General features: G+C 35.2%; 1 long non-coding RNA gene across 1 annotated transcript in view; it reads left to right on the top strand.

Annotated features, from left to right (window-relative positions):
• Window positions 1–21,561, top strand: part of LOC141394723 (uncharacterized) — a 509,351-nt gene that overhangs the window by 274,022 nt on the left and 213,768 nt on the right. Inside the window, exon 6 of the long non-coding RNA XR_012410479.1 lies at window positions 3,721–3,739. This is a non-coding gene — a long non-coding RNA (uncharacterized lncRNA). The remainder of the gene's footprint in view (window positions 1–3,720; window positions 3,740–21,561) is intronic.

Here is a 21,561-nt window from a genome sequence, read left to right as displayed (position 1 = left end):
GTCCATATTTTTGGTTAATCTCTCATATATAATTATAGCGTAATTTTTGACATATAAGGGCTTTTAGAACGGTTTGTTGAAGTCCTTTTTGCGGAAAAACGTAAATGCTGGACCTATATTCTTATTTTTATACCCTATACCACAATGTGGAAAAGGGTATTATAAGTTTGTTTTGGTAAAAATTCATGTAACACCGCGAAATATTCGTCGGAGACCCCCAATGTGGTATACCAATCTTCATATCTCGACGAGATAAAGCGATTTTGAGATGTGTGTCCGTCCGTCCGTCCGTCTGTCCATTATAAATTGTAAACACGCTCCAGGCCGCAATTATGGACCGATCGTCACGAAATTTTGTATGGAGGTCGGGTTCAGATCAGAATAGATCCCTATTCTTATTGGTGATGATCGTGAAATATTTAGCGGGTGAAATGGACCAAAAACATAATATTTATCCAATTTTCTAGCGGCTCTGTAGGTCTCAATAATAGTCCTATCAACGCGTAATTTTAAATAAGGTAAGAGTATATCACAAAGGAGAAGCTTGCAATTTGAGATGGTGATCGGATAATATTTAGAGGGTTAAATGGACCAAAACTTTAGTGTGAAAATTGTGAAAATTGTTAATATACAGCTTATATCTTAATTCCTGGAAGTGACATTCTGGACAAGTGAGATATACTTGAAAGTGGAACGCTTGACCTTTCAATTGATGCCAATTATGTTGGTTTGCATGATCAGATAACAAAGTTACAGCCTAATATATTCCGTTATTTGTTTGTAGTGTAATAATAAACTCGCTAGAAGTCGCAATTATAAATCAATAGTCACGAAATTTTGCACCGGGTAAGAGTATAGGTCGAAAAAGATGCCTACAATTTTGAATGATGATCTGATATTCTTTAGCGGGTGAAATGGACCATTACGTTTGTATGAAAAATATAACAATTTTATTTTTGGTCGATATTTTAATTCCTTGAGGACATTATATTTCGCAAAGTAGCCTACATATGGAAAAAAACTCTGATGTAAATTGCAATAAAGTGTTTGCTAGATAACGGGCCTACTGCCTAATATATAATGGGTTCTGTGTAGAGAACCACATTTTTTCCCATGCTACATATTGTCTCTCCAAAAGTTTATGTAACACCACGAAATATTCGTCCTAGACCCCTTATTTGGTATGCCAAAATTCATATCTCGACGTAATAAAGCGATTTAGCGATGTGTGTCCGTCCATTAAAAATTGTAAACAAGCTTAAGGCCTCAATTATGGACCGATTGTAACGAATTTTTTAAGGAGGTTGGGTTCGGGCCAGAATAGAAATGATTAGTTTTGGTGATGATCGTGAAATATTCAGGGGATGAAATGGACCAAAAACAAAATTTTAACCAATTTTGTAGCGGCTCTGTAGGTCAAAATAATAACCCGCAAAATTTTAAACAAAGTTTGAGTTTATGATGAAGAAAAAGCGTACAAACCAACGTGAAGATCAGATAATACTTAGCGGGTTAAATGGACTGAAACTGTTTTGTGAAATTTGTAAAAATTTCAATAACGTAGCGGTTAAACAACGGAAGTAGTAGTACTACATAAGTGGGTTTCATTACATTTTAGTTTGTGTGAACTAAATTTTCCTTTCCTGCTACAAAAATGTCTTTGTCATGCTAGATAACTTTTTGGTTTTGGTCATAAGTATTATACATTACATCTCTTATTTTTTTTTAAATTAAATTTTCACAATCATTGAAAAGAAGTTCCGTGGAGAGCGATCGTCCAGGGATAGTGGTATAGGGTATCCCATGGTCGGCTCCGTCAGACTATAGACTTTTCTTACTTGTTTCATATATCTAATGGCTTAACTTTTGATTTCAGCTGATAATCGTGAGATTTTGGTCCTCTTCGACAAAGCTATATTTGCTGCGGTCTGCATTGATTTCCTTCCTACATACAACTCCATTTTACATATACAAAGTATAGTCCGCGAGGTTAAACCGCTTTTTTGTTGTCTTTTTGATTTTCTGTCTGACAAAAAAACAAAATTTTCATTTCAAAATAATTTTTTAAATACCCAAATAAACACCCGAAAAAGGCATTTATCGGGAATTTACCAGGTATTTACCCAACCTACTCATTTCGTGGGACTTTGTATACTTCAGCCATAGTTTTCAGAGGACTTGGTAGATGTTGTATAGGACATAAGTTTGACGTAATTTATGAAAATATCTCCTTAAAATAAATGTTAAACCATAAAAAGCATATGCAGAAGGGTGGTAGTTCCGAGCGTGGGTATTGGAACACAAAAATATCAAGCCAAATAAGAAATTACTGACGTATTTCATTTTAAAAATTGTTTATTTTTATCACAACAGTTTATGCGTCTGAGTTTGCAATAATTATTTAGAAAACTTCCTTATGTCACTTACCTGTTATTAAATTGAAAAAAAAAAAATAATATTAAAAATAGATTTTCTATTTAAAAAAAAATGTCTTAGGGCCATGCCATAAAATTGAAAACGTATTTATTAATTCCGAAATATTTTTTGTCATCCTAGTTGTTCCATGAAAACAATTTTAAGTAAATAAATATAATAGAATTTTTGAAATTGAATTTGTTAGAATTTTATATGAATTAAAAGGAATCAATCCTAGCATATATTCTGTGATGTACATAAGTATGTTAGGTAAATATAAAAAACTCTACAGGAAATAACGATTTATGTTTTACCAAAAACAAAATTGTTATGCACATATATATGTATGTATGGCAAAGTGAATCTCTAAAGTATAGTATATACAAAAGTGATAAAATATCAAAAAAAAAAAAAAAATAGAAATAGAAACATCAAAAATCGTTCTCAATCTTATGTCGAACTTCATTAATCATATTTAATATTAATATATTTTTATTAAAATCCATTCAAACCGAAAGCAAATACAAATATTTTCAATATGTAGAAATATAGAAGAGTATTATGAACAACCCAACCAAACAATATTTGTTACATCTTTTCAAAGTTTAGGTCATCTATTGTCTTCTATTGAAAAGATAAAACTGTAATAAATGCCGAATTTGTTGTGGTATCCTTAGAGGACGATAAACCTTAGACATTATCTAAAGTCTAAAAGTTTTAGAAATTTATTAATCAATTACGGGTGTCAAGAAAGTCACAACTAATGGCACATTTGTCGACATGGGTTTTCTTATGTTTCTTGATAGATTACAATGTTATAAACATATTCAATGTAGATTTATGTGAATGTGTGTTTATAATAACGGCAGCAAATTCTAGTCAAACCTTCGATGTTGATTATGATATACACATGTTGTTAAAACGTGCTACATGGACAAGAAAACCTGTTAGTTTGGAGTGACATTTATGAGACTAAGTTTCAGGGAAATTTTTATCTCTTAATAGCTTTGAACTAGGGTATAAATAACATTAATTCTACTAAGAAGAAATGAAGATAAAATGATGGTATGACATGGAAGTTGGGAGGATAAAAAAGCATAAAATAGATATATGAATCTTCTTAACGCTGAACATTTAGCTAAATTAAAAAAAGTTAACCAGCCCACATCCATTCCACGATATTAACACATTTTCAATTTGTACTAATCAATATTCAAAGACGCTTTGTATTTTCCTATATAAATTGCAATACATGATGTTATCAGCACCAATTATACTAATAAACAATTTTTCTAAATTTTTCAGGTGATTAAAAATGAAAATGGTAAGTATGGACGTGTTTTCTTTTAATTTTGGATAATTCCTTTCGGACCATGATAGGTACATTCTGTAGAATGGAAGGATAATGTAGTTCTTTACACACCAAACAAAAAAATAAGGAACCCACTAACATACATATTTATTAGGCAGTAGTTCCGTTATATAACCGCTACAATATTATAATTTGCATCAAGGGAAAGGTCAAGAGTTCATTTTCCACACATAAGCTAATAACTTAATTGTTCCACAAACATCCCATATGGGAGAAGGGAGACTTCTCTCATATCAATGAGTACACCCCGATTCATATCAGGTCAATGATATGGGACCTACTGTTTATCGTCGAGTCAGATCGGCGTGTCTAAAACACCACTTTTGTAGAGAAGTTTTACATGGCTGAAATACTCAGGAAATGTCGCCAACATTACTGAGGGGTATTTTGCCACCGGTGAAAAGTGCTTTGATGTTGCTTGGCCGGGGAATCGAACCCACGACCTTATTGTGCAAGGCGGGTGTGCATACCATTGCACCACGGTGGCACCCCCACACATAAGCTAGTTTGCCTAAATATGTCCTGCATAATTTAAAATATGTACCAAAAATAAAATAAAAACAAGTAAGAAAGTATCAGTCAGCTGTGCTAACGGAGATATACCCTCAGCCTCTGACCAAACATATACATAAAATATATTGGATTTGTATCACACTCTACTTCAAAATAGATGAAATCTGTAGGTACATAGTGGGGCTATACCAAATCATTGACATATAGTGCAAAATTTTTAGTAAGCAAACTTGTGATTTATAGAGAAATTGAAATATTAAATTACGTTAAACTAAATTTGGAAGAAATGTTTGAAAAAGTTTGAGAGTTATCTTGCACACTAGCCTTTTAGTATGTGCCGGCAGGATTTTTGGAGCTTTTGGGCCATTATCTCAGGAAGTATGGACTTACTCTGAAAGAAAATTGTACCGTTGTAAAAGGACCGTGAAAACAACTTTCTGCTAAAAATTTCAAATATTCATTTTCCCAAATTTTTGTGTGGGAGGTGCACGAAGTACGGGACCCATATATTCCATATTCCAACCTGATACATGACTGGATAAAATAGTAATAAGTGCAAAGTTTGGACCAATCAGAAATCCCTGAGTGAGTTATCTTGCGGATTTGTCATTTTAGTTGGCGCCGTCAGATTTCTTTGAGAATTTAGGAAGTATGCCCAGAAAAAAATTGCACCGTAATAAAGGACAAACTGCTGAAAAAAATTTCAGGACGAATTAAACGAATTTTGTGTTGGAGGTACCCGAAGGAGTGGACTGATATAATCAACATTCTAACCCGATCTATATATGGAAGGAATAATACGATGTGCAAAGTTTGGACCAAATCGATTGCTCCCTTCGAGAGTTACAGACAAATTTGGAACTTTTGTGGGAGAGGTCTCCGAATGAGTGGGCCGATATGGTCCATCTTCAGCCTGTGTGAAGTGAAACACAATGTTTTCCCAAAAAAAAACAAAACTGTTGTATTTAGGAGGTTTTCAGAATTTTGGGCGTATGAATTTGACGACAAAAATATCGATTTAGATTAAAGTTCAAAAGTTTTACGGGGAGGTACCTAAAGGAATGGACCGACATAGTCCATTTTGGAAGTGGGTCTTATTTTGGGAGACATTCCTCTTCATAGATGTCGCGCCCACCAGTCATTTCAGTTGGTCACCATATAATTTAGACTTTATATCAGGAAACATGGACTTGTCCACGAAAAACACATTATCCCTGTAAACAGGGACACTAGGTTTACCTTCGGTAAAAATTTCCAAAGGATCCTCGAATAGACCCTTAACCGCACAAAAACAAAGATGATGAACATTTGAGTGGGTGGTACCCCGAGCAGTGGGCCAACGCATTATTCGGTTCAGGAGTTGTCGTGCGCACCAGCCACTACACTTGCTGGCCGTAGGGTTTTTTTACAGCTTTTGGGCATTTTCGCAAGATATATGGTCTTGCCAATCAAAAAACTTGTACCATTCTAATAGGGGCATTGAGTACAACCTGCACTTTTCAGAAATTTTGTGTGGGTGGTACCCGAAGGGGTTGACATATATTTCATATTATAAACTGATCTATGCCTCGTAGAAATATTAGGAGGAGCAAAGTATGGATCAAATCGGTTACTGCTTTCGAGAGTAATGGTTGGCCCCATTTTAGCGAAAATTTTTGAACTTTTGTAGTGCCAGTACCAAAAGATTGGACCGATTATGCCCATCTTATAACTAGATTCACAAATTATTACAACTGCCAAATTTTGGATCGAATTTGTTTATCCATGGGGAGTTATCGTGCGCTGCATCCACTACACGTGGTACCTTAGTGTGATTTTACAGCTTTCGGGTCATTCTCTCAGGAAGTATGGACTTGCCCCTGGAAAAAACGTTTACCGTCGTAAAGAGGGCAGCGAACACCAGTTGTTACAACAAACATCAAAACAATTGGAGAGGAGGTTTTAAACTGGAGTTTTCCAAAATTTGTGTGTGAGGTGCCCGGAGGAATGGACCGAATAATCCATATTCGAACTTGATCTATGCCTGGTAGAAATTTGACGACGTGCAAAGTATGCATCAAATCGGTTACTCCTTGATCTATGCCTGGTAGAAATTTGACGACGTGCAAAGTATGCATCAAATCGGTTACTCCCTTTAAGAGTTATAGTGCGCATAATTTTCCGAACATTTTCGAACTTTTGTGTGGGAGGTACCCAAAGGAGTGAACTGATATGGCCCATCTTCGAACTTAAATTAAGTTTGGGCAAAATATTACGAAAGCCATCATTACAACAAATTTCTGCAATGTTATCCCATTTTCCGAAATGCCTTTTATACCCTCAGCATTTATGCTAACGAGGGTATATACACATTCATACGGACAAAATTTTGCCTCATAGAAATAATAGCTTTCGACCCAAAGTATGCTTGGACGAAATCCGTTTCAGACAATTTGGAGTCGATTTAGCAATGTCCGTCCGCCTGTCTGGCTGGCTCATGATAACTCTCGAACGGATCAACCGATTTGGTCCAAAATTTGGCTTTCATAATATTTTGTACAAACTTAGTTTAAGTTCGAAGATGGGTTATATCGGTCCACTCCTTCAGATACCTACCACACAACATTTTGGATAAGTTCAGTTTAGGGCCACCTCTCGAATCGCTTTGATAGTTATTGTAACAACTTCTATTTACTGCCATCCATACGACGGTACAAGTTTCATCAGGAGCAAGTCCATACTTCCTAAGTAAATAGCCTGAATGGTGCAAAAAAACCCCTATAACACCTTGTGTGGTTGTTGGAGTGCAAGATAACTGTAGAAGGGGTCTGCCGATTCGGTCCAAAATTTGGCCTTCGTAATATTTTGTCCAAACTTATTTTAATTTTGAAAGTTCAAAAATGTTCGGAAAAATTGTGCGCACGAAAACTCCTGAAGGGAGTGACCGATTTGGTCCATACTTTACACATCCTTATATATCTACCAGATAAAGATCAGGTTCGAATATGGAGTATATTTGTCCACTCCTTCGGATATCTCCCACACAAAAGTTCCGATAAGTTCACTTTAAGACCTGCTCTCGAATCACTTTGATTTCTGTTGAAGCAACTTGCATTCGTTACCTCAATTACGACGGTAAAGGTTTTTTCAGGGGCAAGTCCATACTTCTTGTTAAAACAGCCCGAAAGGTGTAGGGGTTTTATGACCATATGTAGTGGGTGAAGAGCACGATAACTCTCGAATTGATCAACCGATTTGGTCCAAAATTTGGTCTTCGATCCTCTTTCATAATGGACTATGACGGTCCATTCCTTCAAGTACCTCCTCCGCAACACGTTTGATCCCCAGTCAGGGATGTACGGCAGATGACCCATCAATTCCACGGTTTGTGGTTTGAATCGATGTGTGAGCTCACATTGTCATGATGGAGAATGATTCTTCTTCACTTGTTCGTTTTTCTCAGGAGACTTCAGACAATAAAATTGTAGTGTACCACTCAGAATTAACGATCCCACATTTCTCAAGCCGTATAGTCGCCACACGTTTGCCACGGATGTGCCGAAGAAACAGGCGACCACTTGCTTCGAAGCGCTTCTTACATGAACAACTTTCGTTGGATTTGGCTCGCTTTCGAAGAACCTAACGGTCCAAGATTCGTCTGTGACAATTTTATATAAACGTCGTTTGAAGCACCACGATAGTTTTAATTCACAATTTCTTTGCACCAATCCACAAGAGCCTTTTTTGGAGCGATTGTCCAAAGAGAAAAATCAATGTTTGTGGTCTAGTGTTCATGCGATATCAAATGTAAGTTGGTGGAAGAAATGTCCAAGGGTGCCTCTATCTCAAGGTATATAACATGGCGATCTTGCATTATTCTTTCACGCACGGCTTTATTTGTTTCTGGCACAACGTCCGATTTTGAGTGACCTTACGACCTTCGCTTTTTGGCAAGTTTCGGCCACGAATGAATTCATTAAACCAGTTTTTCATTGCGCTATAGGATGGTCCTTTATTGTGAAAAATGTTCAAGTAAATGTTCACAAATAAATTTAATTTAGCAAATAAGCAACACAACGCATGATCGTTTGTCAAACTGTCCTGAGTACATTTATCCAAAAAACTGTAAAACTTTCCAAAAAATTTCAAATGGTGTCTAAAAACATGTCTAGTTCCCCTCGTAAAGAGAACATGAGTTGAGACCCAATCCTCTACAAATGTCAAATACCTTCCACCATAAATAACACTTGAGTGTCAAACATAGCAATTTAATATTTGGAAATGACGATAAACGCGTAAATGCAATAAATAAAGGCTAACTCTTTCATCAATTTTATGTTTATCACCGAGCTCAGTACGAAAAACAACAAATAGGTAAAATGTTCCCTTGTACAGCTACATACAAGTACATGCTAATATGTGTGTACGGTGTGTGTGTACAATACATAAATTTTTATCAATTTGTACAAATGCATGAAGCAGCATCAGTTCGGTTAAAACATTTTATTTTGATTCTACGGTGCCATAAAAAAGTATGTATTTTCAAGTGTGAATCTATCAATGTATGTATTCGTGCAGTGGTATATTTTTCGTTGTATGTGTAAATTTATTATATGGTGATGTAACATGAACACATTGTATTCAACAATATTTACATATTTTTATAGAATATATAGTAGAATGTATAGTATAAAATACAAACAACAGCAACATATTGAAGCATTTTTTGTTTGAAGTAGTATTTAGGTTTTGAATTTGTTCACCCTATAAAATGTTATTTGTTATTCGTCTGAAAATCTACCCGCGGGGTCAAAATTTTTGTTACTTACTACCGTGATCCTTCAACAGTTTGTTGTGTATAAGAAAACTAATGAAAATGGCATTGGAAGCAATAGCTTTGTACGTTATATACGTTGTTGCTTATAACCGTTGTTCGTTATATTCGAATTTATCTGTAGAAATCTTTGTTTTATCTCACGTTTGCACATAAATAATTTAAAAAGTTTAAAATCCTTTAATTCCGTCTTTATTAATTTTTGTCTCAAAAAAGGGGAAATTACCTATAGTGGCATGGGAACCATATAACGATACCTTCCGCTTGTCCGTATTTTGCAGTTTTAGCTACCTTTTTTGAACAAACTACCCGCAAATTCATATTTGAGGTTCCCTGCAAGTACAAAAATTCAATTGTCAACAAAGATCCATGTTTTGGTATAGCCCCCATATAACGGTACCTCCCGCTTTTAAGTATTTTGGGGTTTTAGTACCTTTTCAACCAAACAACCCGTAATTTGACTTTTGAGGTTCCCTGCTGTTACGAAACTTTTCCACCAAGAATTGCCAACACATGTTTCATGTTTTGATATAGGTCCCATATAACGGTACCTCCCGCTTCTCTGCATTTTGTTGTTGTAGCTACCTTTTTGACCAAACTACCCAATTGAGGTACACTGCAGTTACGAAACTTCTCTACAAAAAATTATCAACATAGGTCCGTGGCTTATTATAGCCCCCATAAAACGGTGCCACCTGCTTTTTAGTATTTTGAGAATTTTAGCTACAATTATTGACCGGACTACCTGTAATTTGACATTTTAGATTCTCAGCGGCCACGAAACTTTTCCTCCAAATGTTGCCAACGTAGGTGCTTGTTTTCTATTAGCCCCGTATAACGATACCTCCCGCGTTCCCGTATTTTGGAGTTTTAGCTAAATTTTTTGACCAAACTACCCATAATTTGCCATTTTGGATTCCCAGTGGTCATAAAACCTTTTTCACTAAAAATTTGCAATATATGTACATAGTTCCATGTGTTGGTATAGGCCCCGTATAACCTTACCTACCGATTTTCGGTATTTTGTTTGTCAACATAGGACCATAAATAAATCGTTTTAGATCCCAAGTATGTCTGGACGAAATTAGTTTTAGGTAATTTGCAGTTGATTGAGACAATTCCGTCCGAATGGTGCGAACGAGAACTCTCGAACAGATCAACCGATTTTGGTCCAACTTTTGGGTATCGTAAAATTTTTCCCAAATTTATTTCGTTAAGTATGGATGTATTCACAAAAAAGTATCAGTCGGCTTTGCCGACAGAGATATACCCTCACCCTATGTGAATTGAAACTTTCATATGTTGTGTTGCGGAGGAGGTACTTGAGGGAATGTACCGACATAGTCCATTATGGAAGTGGATCTTATTTTGGCAGTCATATCTTTTTTATAGGTGTCGCAAACTTTTGGGCCAGTATGCCAGGAAGCATGGACTTGTCCACCGAAAACATTATATCGCTGTAAACAAGACCATAAGGAACAACATCGGTATACGTTTCCAAAGGATTTTCGAACAGACCCTTAACTGCACTTAAACACAAATGTTGGGGGAAATGCCCTAAGGAGAGGACCGATGGCCCATATTTTAGAAGTTAAACTAAATTTGGAAAAATATTATAAGATCCAAAGTTTGGAACAAATATGTTGCCCTGTTCTTAAAATAATGTTTTAGTGCCATTTTTTAAATATTGGGGGGAAGTACCGGAAGTTGTGGACCGGTATTGCCAATCTTCGAACAGAACTAAGTTTGGACAAAATATGAGGAAGGCCTAATTTTGGACCAAATCGGTTGATCAGTTCGAAAGTTACTATGCTCTCTTGCCATTACATGTGGTGCCATGGGGCTTTTTTACACCTTTCGGAGTGTTTTCTCAAGAAGTATGAACTTGCCCCTCAAAAACTTGTGGCAGCGAATGCAAGTTGCTTCAACAAAAATCAAATTGATTCGAGAGCAGGTCTTAAAGTGAACTTATCCCAAATTTTGTGTGGGAGGTACCCGAAGGAGTGGACAAATATAGTCCATATTCGAACCTGATCTTTACCCGGTAGATATATTAGGATGTGTAAAATGTGGACCAAATCGGTCACACCCTTAAAGAGTTATCGTGCGCACAATTGTGCCGAACATTTTTGTACTTTTGTGGGGGAGGTGCCTGAAGGATTGTGGACCGCTCCAACTAATACACACGGTGTCATAGGGGTTTTTTTTATCAGGAAGTATGGACTTGTCCACGATGAAACATATACCTTCGTATGGAGGGTAGTGAATACAAGTTATTACAACAAAAATGAAATGAATACAAGTTGTTACAACAAAAATCAAAGCGATTTGAGAGCAGGTCCTAAACTGAACCTTTCCGAAATTTTGTGTGGGAGGTACCGAAAGAGTGGACCGCTTGAGTGCATATTGGAACCACCACAGTATGGACCAAATCGGTTACTCCCTTCAAAAGTTATCGTGCCAACAAATTTTCTGAACATTTTCGAAGTTTTGTGGAGGATGTATCGAGAGGAGTGCACCGATATAATCCATCTTCGAACTTAAATTAAGTTTGGACAAAATGTTACGAAAGCCAAATTTTGGACCGATCGGTCGGTTGATCCGTTCGAGAGTTATCGTGCGCTCCAGCCAGACAAACAGACAGACGGACGGACATGGCTAAATCGACTCCAAATTGTCTGAAACGGATTTAGTCCAAACATACTTGCGGTCTAAAACCATTATGTCGACGAGGCACATTTTGCCCGCATGAAAGTGTGTAAGCATAAATGTTGAGGGTATAAAAATTGCATAATTTTAATTAAGACGGCAAAGACTACTTTCAGCAAACATGTCAAAACGGGTTTCAAGCAGCTATTAGCATGTATTTTAACTTGTGTTGGGGACGAACTGGTAGGAGTTTACGGATAGACTCTGTTTTCGTGTATGTTTGGAAGATTTGTTATATTCTGTAAATTGTTTCTGACACTACAACAACGTTTTCTGCTATCTCATCATAGACCCCTTAATGTTTGCCGAAGTAATTATATTGCGAAGCTCATATCTTAAAGCTCTCTTAAAAATTTTGGTTGTCATACAGAATAAACATACATATATAAAATTATATATAAAAGATATTTTATGGTCCGATTTATACCCTACACCGCACTGTGGTTACGGTTATCATGTCTTTGTGCATTTGTATGTAACATACAAAAAGAAGGAAGATAGACCCATAGTTCCTTTTAGTGATATACATAGGTTCACTTTCTGGTTCGATGTATGCATGTCCGTCCGTTTGTCCATGTATTTTTGTAATCAAAATACAGGTCGCCTTTATTGTCCGATTCAAATAAAAATTGGCGAATATCATTTGTTTCCCAAAGGACGAACGCTATTTATTTTGGTAAGAATCGGTTTAGATTTGGATTTAGCTCCCATATATATTTTCGATCAATTTGGTGCACGAAACACGCAAATTCTGTCTGATTTTGATGCAATTTCGAAAGTGACACAAAATTCAGCATAGAAGTAATATTGCAAAATTATATTAAAATCGGTTCAGATTTGGATATAGCTCCCATATATATTTTCGGTCGATTTGAGGTATTTGGTGCACCAAACACGCAAATTCTGTCCAATTTTGATGCAATTTCGAAAATGTCACCGAATTCGGACTAGAAATAAGTCTGCCGAATTATATTGAAATCGGTTCGGATTTGAATATAGCCCCAATATATATATTTTCGCCTTATTTTATGTAATTGGTGCACCAACCTCGATATGTGTGCTCAATTTAGATGCAATTTAAATTGTGTGACGGAATTTGCCCTAAAAGCTTGCCAAAGTATATTTAAATCAGTTTAGATTTAGACATAACTCCCATATATTCCCCGTTTTCATGTACTTGGTGCAGCAAACACGCAAATTCTGGCCAATTTTTATGCAATTTGGAAAATGCCACCGAATATAGTTTCGCCCGATTTTAGGTACTTGGTCCACCAACCTCGCTATGTGTGTCCAATTTTGATGAGTTTTGGAAAATGCCACCGAATTCGGACTAGAAATAAATTATTCAAATTCACGGTGCTCTTGAATCAAATTTAAATGGAAGGTGCTTACACCTGGGAAGTTTTTGCGGATTCTAAAACTACAATGTTCATAGATGAGAAAAATCAAAAAACTAAAAAAAATCGACGGAGCGCTTTTTAAATATATCGATTCAAGTTGACATTTTAGTCCCATTTCAATAGGACTTGCGGTCTCCAAACAAAATCGTGAAAACATAAAAAAACCTAAAAATGTGAACTTTGATCGCGATTTATTAAAAAATCCATCCAGCGATTTTTTTCTTGTCTTTGGATTTTTCGCTACTGTAAACATATCTTTTTCAAAATTAGCAGAAACTTTCCTGGTGTAAGCGGTTTTCATTTAAAGTTAGTTAAGGTGCAATGTGTAAAACATTGTTTTAGAAGGAGGCGATACAGTCAATCCATTGTCCTAATTTGAACTTCCATATCTCAATATCGGTAAAAACTACGAAGATATCATAAAGGTCAATCTTAAAGAGAATTTTCATAGCTACAACATCTTCTTCAGTTCAATTTCACTAGGACTTGCAGCTTCCAAGCAAAATCGTGAAAACCTAAAAAACCCATAAAAATGTCAATTTGAATCGCGATTTATTTAAAAAGCGCTGCGGCGATTTTTTTAGTTTTTTGATTTTTCTCATCTATGAACATTGTAGTTTCAGAATCCGCAAAAAACTTTCCAGGTGTAAGCACCTTCTATTTAAACTTCATTCAAGAGCACCGTGAATTATATTGAAATCGGTTCAGATTTGGATATAGCTCCCATTTATATATATGTAAAAAATGTGACGGAATTTGGTCTGGAAATAAGTTCGCCATATTTTTTTGAAAACGGTGCAGATTTGGATATATCTGCCATATATATTTTCCGGCGATTTCATGTGTCTGTCGCACCATACACAACATTGGACATATATTTTGATGAAGTTTAGAAAATGTTACACAATATTATATTGAAATCGTAGTGGTGTAGGGTATAATATCTTTCCTTACTGTTTTTTTTTTTTTTTTGCTTTCAAAACGATTTCAACAAAAACTGCACATTTGTTACAAATGATAAATGAATGCAACAAGCTAAGAACTTATTCAAATATTTGTTTTGTATTAACGCTGTTGCTGCTTTTGCAGCAGCAATGGTGCGCCATCATTCACGCACGTATTGTATTTTGCATTTTCACATTGGGTTTGTTGTTGAATAATGTTTAGCAGTAGTTAACTGAACATGACAAGCTACTGGGAATAATTTATAACAGGAAAAAAAAAAACAAAAGAATGCAAACTGATACATTCAAATGAGATACAAATGTTGTTTTGTTTATGTACGCAATTTTTCTAGTAATATCCTCGAAGGGATATTTTTACAGACATCTGTGTACACACATATGCATGTGTTCCCATTATATCAATCATTTTTTACGATATATATGAATATGTATTTTGTGTTCATATTTAACTTAAAAAGCTTACTCAGAATAATATTACTTGGGAAAAAAAACATTGTCTGATTTAAATGGAAATAAATGGAAATTTTTAAGGGTCTTAATTATACAGGTTCTTAATTACGCATAATTTAGCTAGACTGTCATATGTATGAGCTCATGCTATGGAAAACGCTTATTTAAATTATAAACTTCCTTGTGTTTTTCATAAAATAATTACTCAATGGACAATTCTTCTAAAAGCCACAACTCTTACACATCATATTTTTTTATCCTTTCAAAGTCTGCTCTCTTTTATGCTGTGTTGTACAAACTTCTTATTATACATGTCACTTGCATACATCCCCAATTTACGTTCTGTGTTTCCCAGACTGCTTATTTTGGTTGACATGTCAATGCAACATATTACACCAATAGAATAAAAACAAGAAATATGCAATTTTCTTATATTCAACATGCAACAGATACGAACTGGATTTCTGGTGCATCAGCACAATACAAGCTTAGCCCTGCCCCCAATCTGACCCCCAGTATCAATACTGCTGTATACAATACTCATTTTTCCCCTAAGGAAAAATTCTTAACAATATTTTATGACAATAACGATGACATTGATGGCACTCAACAGCATGTTGCTGTTTGCTGTTCATAAGGATAATATTCGACAATTTTTATGAGCAGCAATAAAGTGTCAATGAATAAGAGGAAGAGGCGATAAGGGTGATGCACGCTGTAAAAAATACAATATTTTATGACAATAGATAAACATTAACCATGACTTTATGTTGGCAATTAAGATGTAATTAAATCACATCTGTTTTTCAATCTTCTATTTTTTGTAATAGAAGTAAACATTTATGAGTTTGGTGTTAAAAATGTGGAGCATTATATTCGAACTCAGGGACTTGAGTTTCAGCTGGTAAAAATTATATGTATATAATGAAAACACTATGCTATACATGAAAATTGAAAAAAAAAACAAGAAGAGCTTTAATTTCGGCCGGGCCGAAATACAAACTAAAACAATTAAAAAAGCAGGACCGAACTTTTCACAATTTTTTCACAAATTTATGTGGAGATTTTTTTTGACCACTTTGAACCCGAAATACCTAAGTTAGATAAATTAGCTAATTTGGCCAAGTGAAATCGAGGGATACCGTTATATGGCTATACCACAAGGTGGGCCACTGTTCACAATTTTTGATAGAGAAGTTTTTAACCAATCTTGCCCGAAAATGTACAGCGCTGCTCAAAACATTTGCAACTTAGATCCCTATATCACATTCAATCTATTTTTAGGGACATTTTAAATTTTGAAATATATTTGTTTTTCTTATTTGATTCTTTAGTGACCTTATTTTTAAAGATTTAAAAATGATCATTCAGTTATGAACACTTATGTTACAAAAATGTGTGAAATATCGGAGGAAGACATGTTTTAGCCTGCTCAAAACAATTGCAACTCCGTCGTACGAATATCTATTAATTCAATTTTGACGAGTTTTTTGTATTGATTGACATCAAATTGATTTTAATCAGAAGGGGGCAAAAATCTTTCATGAGGAGTACATTTTATCCCACCTAGGTTTACTTTTGACAGACAAGTATGCCGAAAATAAGACATGTCTAATCTTTTAAGAAAAACTTAAATTATGACCATAAATTTATATCAAAGCTTTGCTAAAATGGTAATTGTTGAAAATTTTGGATACAACGATGTCAAAAAATAATCACAGGAACACCACAATATCTTAAACGGAGCTGGATACCGCGTGAAAAGAACTTAAATCGCCATAAGATGGGAAGGAGGTGTAAGAACAACAACATCTCCAGCAGGGGGTGATCAAATAATTATACGAATTATTAAGCAGGTCTCTCAGAGGTCATCAACAAATTTTTAAATAAGACTTGACATCGATAATTCTATACAAACCCCTCCGATACTAACCAAGGACACCGGTATACCAAAATGGGCAAATTTTGGGAAAACAATAACTTCCAGGAAAAATGGAATTTTTCATAGAAATTTTGCAAAAAAAATATCTGGTATTGTGTTTGGAGTACTGAAACCAAGTACTTTTGTTCGATTAAAATAAATATTTAAGTTATATGACTGGATGCATGAGTCCGAGATATTTATCAGATCCAAGAACTAATCGGACAGATAACATGTCAAAATCGCACCATTTTAATTTACTGGTTTCCTTTAAGATGTCTCCAGACAGTAAATAAAATGTTTAACTGGTAATATAATTTCTTCAGATTTTGAATTAAATTTTCTCATTTGCAAATGTTTTGAGCAGAACCAAAAGTGAGTCTGAGCTTTGTTTTAATGTTTTTGTAAAATAATTGCATTTTTGCCAATGAATTTTTAAAACTTTAAAAGGGACCAAATAAACAATCAATCTATAAAAATATTTCCAGTTCAAATCCACAAACTACCTCAAAACTATATAAAATATGAACTAGTCATTCCACTTGCAAATGTTTTGAGCAACACTGTATATAAAAACTAAAAAACCTGAAGTCGGTGCTACCGTTTTATAGGGCTATACAAAAACCTATGTTGACAATTTTTTTTTGTGAGGATTTATTTGACGTTTGCGCTATGCAATTGGTTAAGTGCAAACGGCGTATTAGGTCTTTATGGTTACAGAAAAATTTTTAAAAATTTGTATAAAATATTAAAAAAAGTTGTCTGTTAACACACTTTGTTTACGGTTCTTCACTGCGAACTTGCAAGTTCTTGCTGGAGAAATTTCTTCGAACAAGAACATATTAGGAGTGTTCGTTTACTCAATAATTTGTACAAGTCTAAAGGGATAATGAAAAGTCATAACAAAGCAGAATAGAAAACGGAACGAAACAAACAAAAAACAAAGAAGAAAGGACTCATAAATGACTCACTAAAGACTCATAAACGATTATAAACATGACTCAGCAAAGACTCGAAAAAGAGTCACAAATTAATCATCAAATCACCAATAAATGATTAAAATACGACTCGAAATAGACGTTATCTATCATCAGAAAATGGGAAAAATGACTCGAAACAAATGCAGAGGAAGACTCATTTGTGATTTGTTTAGAAGAGTCGCCTGAGGTTACGTTTTCCTCCCGACAAAGGGGTTTATGATCAGAAAATCAGCTCATATTCCAGCTTTTTAATGGTGCAGTCGGACCATAAAGACTCGAATTTGATTAAAATTTTCAAAAAATGCTGGCTGGACGGGTTTTTACTTAAACATGGCCTATGTTGACAATTTCTGGTGAAGACGTGTAGTGACTCCTAAGAATTTTAAATGTCAAATTATAGCTTTTTCGGTTGAAAATTTCCTGATAAAATACTCATCCCGAAGACAAAAATAACAAGTAAGAACGGCATTAAGTTCGGCCGGGCCGAACTTGTTATACCCTCCACCACGAGTTGTATAGAAGTAAAATGTAACAATTAGTTTCCCTTCGTTTATGAAGAAGTCTAAATACCAAATTTCAGCAATGTCGATAAAACAGTGCGGCTAACCTGCAAAATTCCGAAATTCGAAAGGTACCATTTTATGGGGGCTATATAAAATATACTGATAATTATCAGTCCAGAAGAGAATTATAATTCTCTTCTGGACTAAATAACAAAAACATAATAACAAATTTCAGTTTTTCAGTCACAACCTTTACTATTACGAAAATCGGGAGATGCCGTTCTATGAGGGCTATATCGGAACGTGGACCTATACCGACGAATTTCAATCGAAAAGGTTTTTACCTCCAACGTAGTCTAAATACTAAATATCAGCCATTTCGGTGGGTTGTTGTGACCACAAGCTTCAAAATACCGAAAATCGGGAGGTACCGTTCTATGGGGTCTATATGAAGGCGTGGACCTGTACCGTCAAATTTTTTTGGGGGAAAGTTTTATACCACCAACGAAGACTGCATACGAAGTTTCAGCCATTTCGGTGGAATATTGATGCAACAACCTTCAAAACCCGAACATTGGGAGGTACCGTTCTATGGGCCTATATGAAGGCATGGACCTATACCGACAAATTTAGGAGATGTGGTGGTACCGCCATAGAGCGGCTATATGAAGGCGTGGACCTATATCGACAAATGAAGGGGGGAGGGGGTGGTTGGAAGACTAAATACCAAATTTCAGCAATTTCGGAGGAATATTAATGCCACAACCTTCAAAATACTGAAAATCGTGAGGTACCGTTCTATGGGGGCCATATGAAGGTGTACCCTAAATGAACACTAAATACCAATTTTCAGCCATTTCGGTGGAATATTGAGGCCACAACCATCAAAATACCGGAAATCAGGAGGGGTTGGAAGACTAAATACCAAATTTTAGCCATTTCGGAGGAATATTGAGACCACGACCTTCAAAATACCGAAAATCTTGTGGTACCGTTCTATGGGGGCTATCCCAACCAATTTCCTATGGAAATTTTTGTATTACCAAATGTAGAATAAATACCAAATTTCAGCCATTTCGGTGCATTATTGTGGCCACAACCTCCGTATACCGAAAATAGGGAGAGCTATATGAAGGCGTGGAGCTATAGCGACAAATTTTTGGGGGAAAGTTTTGTACACCCATCTAATACTAAATACCAACCATATCGCTGTGATAATGAGGCTAAAAACTTCAAAATACCGGAAATTAGGAGGTACCATTCTATGGGGGTTTTATCAAAACGTGGACCAATATAGCCCATTTGCAATACCAAACATCCTAGGAGTAACAGAAACTTCTATACCAAATTACAAGCTCTAACTTAACAAGCGAGCTGCATCTTGATTGCAACATACGAACATGGTTATATCGATCAAGAATATATATACTTTATAGGGTCTCCGATGAATATTTCGATGTGTTGCCGATCAATTTAATTATACCCTCCATATTATGGTGGAGTGTATAAACAACAAGATAACCATTTGCTTAGGCAATGTTTGGTTTTAATGCAGATTAGATAGACATTTTTAATTTAATACCCCTAAATATTTAATTTAGTTCACAGTTGATGATCTATTTTTAAAATAAAAGACAACCCCCTTTGTGTCAACTTCTTTTGGTTGCCTTAACAACAAAGGTATAACTAACTGACAGCCAACCAAAAAAGCAAACCCTAGATATTGTGTTCGTATCATCAAAGTACACGAAATATATACTACCATCATGTTGAATAGATAAAAGGGACAACAACTTCTCAACCCGATAACAGCCACTAAAACAAGCCAGTCTGGTAAACGATGTTTTTTTTGATGCTACGTCCGTTGCTTTTGTTACCGACATGTTTATCATGTTTGTGTTATATGACCTTTTGTATCATCTATCAAAATGTAAGAATAAAAAACGCAAAAATGAAGAAAGGTAGCCTGGGCACAACATAGTCATGACAATGTTAAGGTAGCAGAATAGCTATCATCATGTAAAATGTTTGTAGCTTAAGTAGCTTAAGAAAAATGAAATTATGATCAACCAAAAAACGAAAATAAACACTCTTACATACACGTACTTACATGATTTGTTTTCCTTTTACACCTGAGATGATAGGCTATGACAACAAATAAATATTATTTTTTGTTTTTTTATGAATGTAAATTATCCTTTATCTGTAAGAATGTATGATGGAACTCTCTGTGAGGATAAAAAAGATTTAAATTTATGAAAGTTAATTTATAATGTTGGCATTATCCAAGGGAACAGATAAATAACCTAAGTTTGCCTGCCATAGAATGTGGCACAAACCACAATGTGGCCTCAAAAAGGAAAATCATTTATAATTTTGATAAACAGATTCATTCACAAGATTGTCATCGTTTATAAAACAAGCAAGAACGGCGCTAAGTTCGGCCGGGACAAACATTTTATACCCTCCACCACGAACTGCGTGGAAGTAAATAGGAACAAGTAGTTTCCTTTTGTTTATGAAAGAACTAAGATTTTCCTCCACGTTGAAGATTATGCCTTGATGAAAATCTTTTATATTACATCTTTGTGTTTATTTCAGCTTTAGTCCATATTTTGTTGTAATTCAATTGTTTGAATAACAACAAAATATTTTAAAGTGGATATGAAATTGATTAGTTGCGGGCGAAGGGTAGGGAATACTATAGTTTCAGTTGTCACCAAACAACTTCATCAGTTCCCTTTTTCGCCGACTCTGTATCGATAAACAGGTCAATAAAGCCATCTAGCAAATTAAATAAAATGAGAAATTTGCTGTATGGCCCTAAAGCTGTTTACCCTACAATTTGAGTCGAACTAAAGAATTTCATATCCACCACTGTTTTTATGTCGTCTTTGCTTCGCAAAGAATACGAACATAGGAGTGTTGCTTCAATAAGCGGGGGTAAAAACAACAAGAAAGTTGTTTTTGCATTACGCATTGGTCAACAATGTTCGTATTCTTTGCGAAGCAAAGACGACATAAAAACAGTGGTGGATATGAAATTCTTTAGTTCGACTCAAATTGTAGGGTAAACAGCTTTTGGGCCATACAGCAAATTTCTCATTTTATTTATTTTGCTAGATGGCTTTATTGACCTGTTTATCGATACAGAGTCGGCGAAAAAGGGAACTGATGAAGTTGTTTGGTGACAACTGAAACTATAGTATTCCCTACCCTTCGCCCGCAACTAATCAATTTCATATCCACTTTAAAATATTTTGTTGTTATTCAAACAATTGAATTACAACGAAATATGGACTAAAGCTGAAATAAACACAAAGAAGAAAAATTCTGCAGTCCAACAATAAAAAACGCCAACAACAATAATAGGCATCAGCACGGCCTTGTTGACCAATGCGTAATGCAAAAACAACTTTCTTGTTGTTTTTACCCCCGCTTATTGAAGCAACACTCCTATGTTCGTATTCTTTGCGAAGCAAAGACGACATAAAAACAGTGGTGGATATGAAATTCTTTA

The sequence above is a fragment of the Musca autumnalis genome, unplaced genomic scaffold, assembly GCF_047663935.1.
Source record: "Musca autumnalis isolate F117 unplaced genomic scaffold, ASM4766393v1 scaffold_2, whole genome shotgun sequence".
NCBI lineage: Eukaryota > Metazoa > Arthropoda > Insecta > Diptera > Muscidae > Musca > Musca autumnalis.
This window is presented reverse-complemented; position numbering and strand designations above follow the sequence as displayed.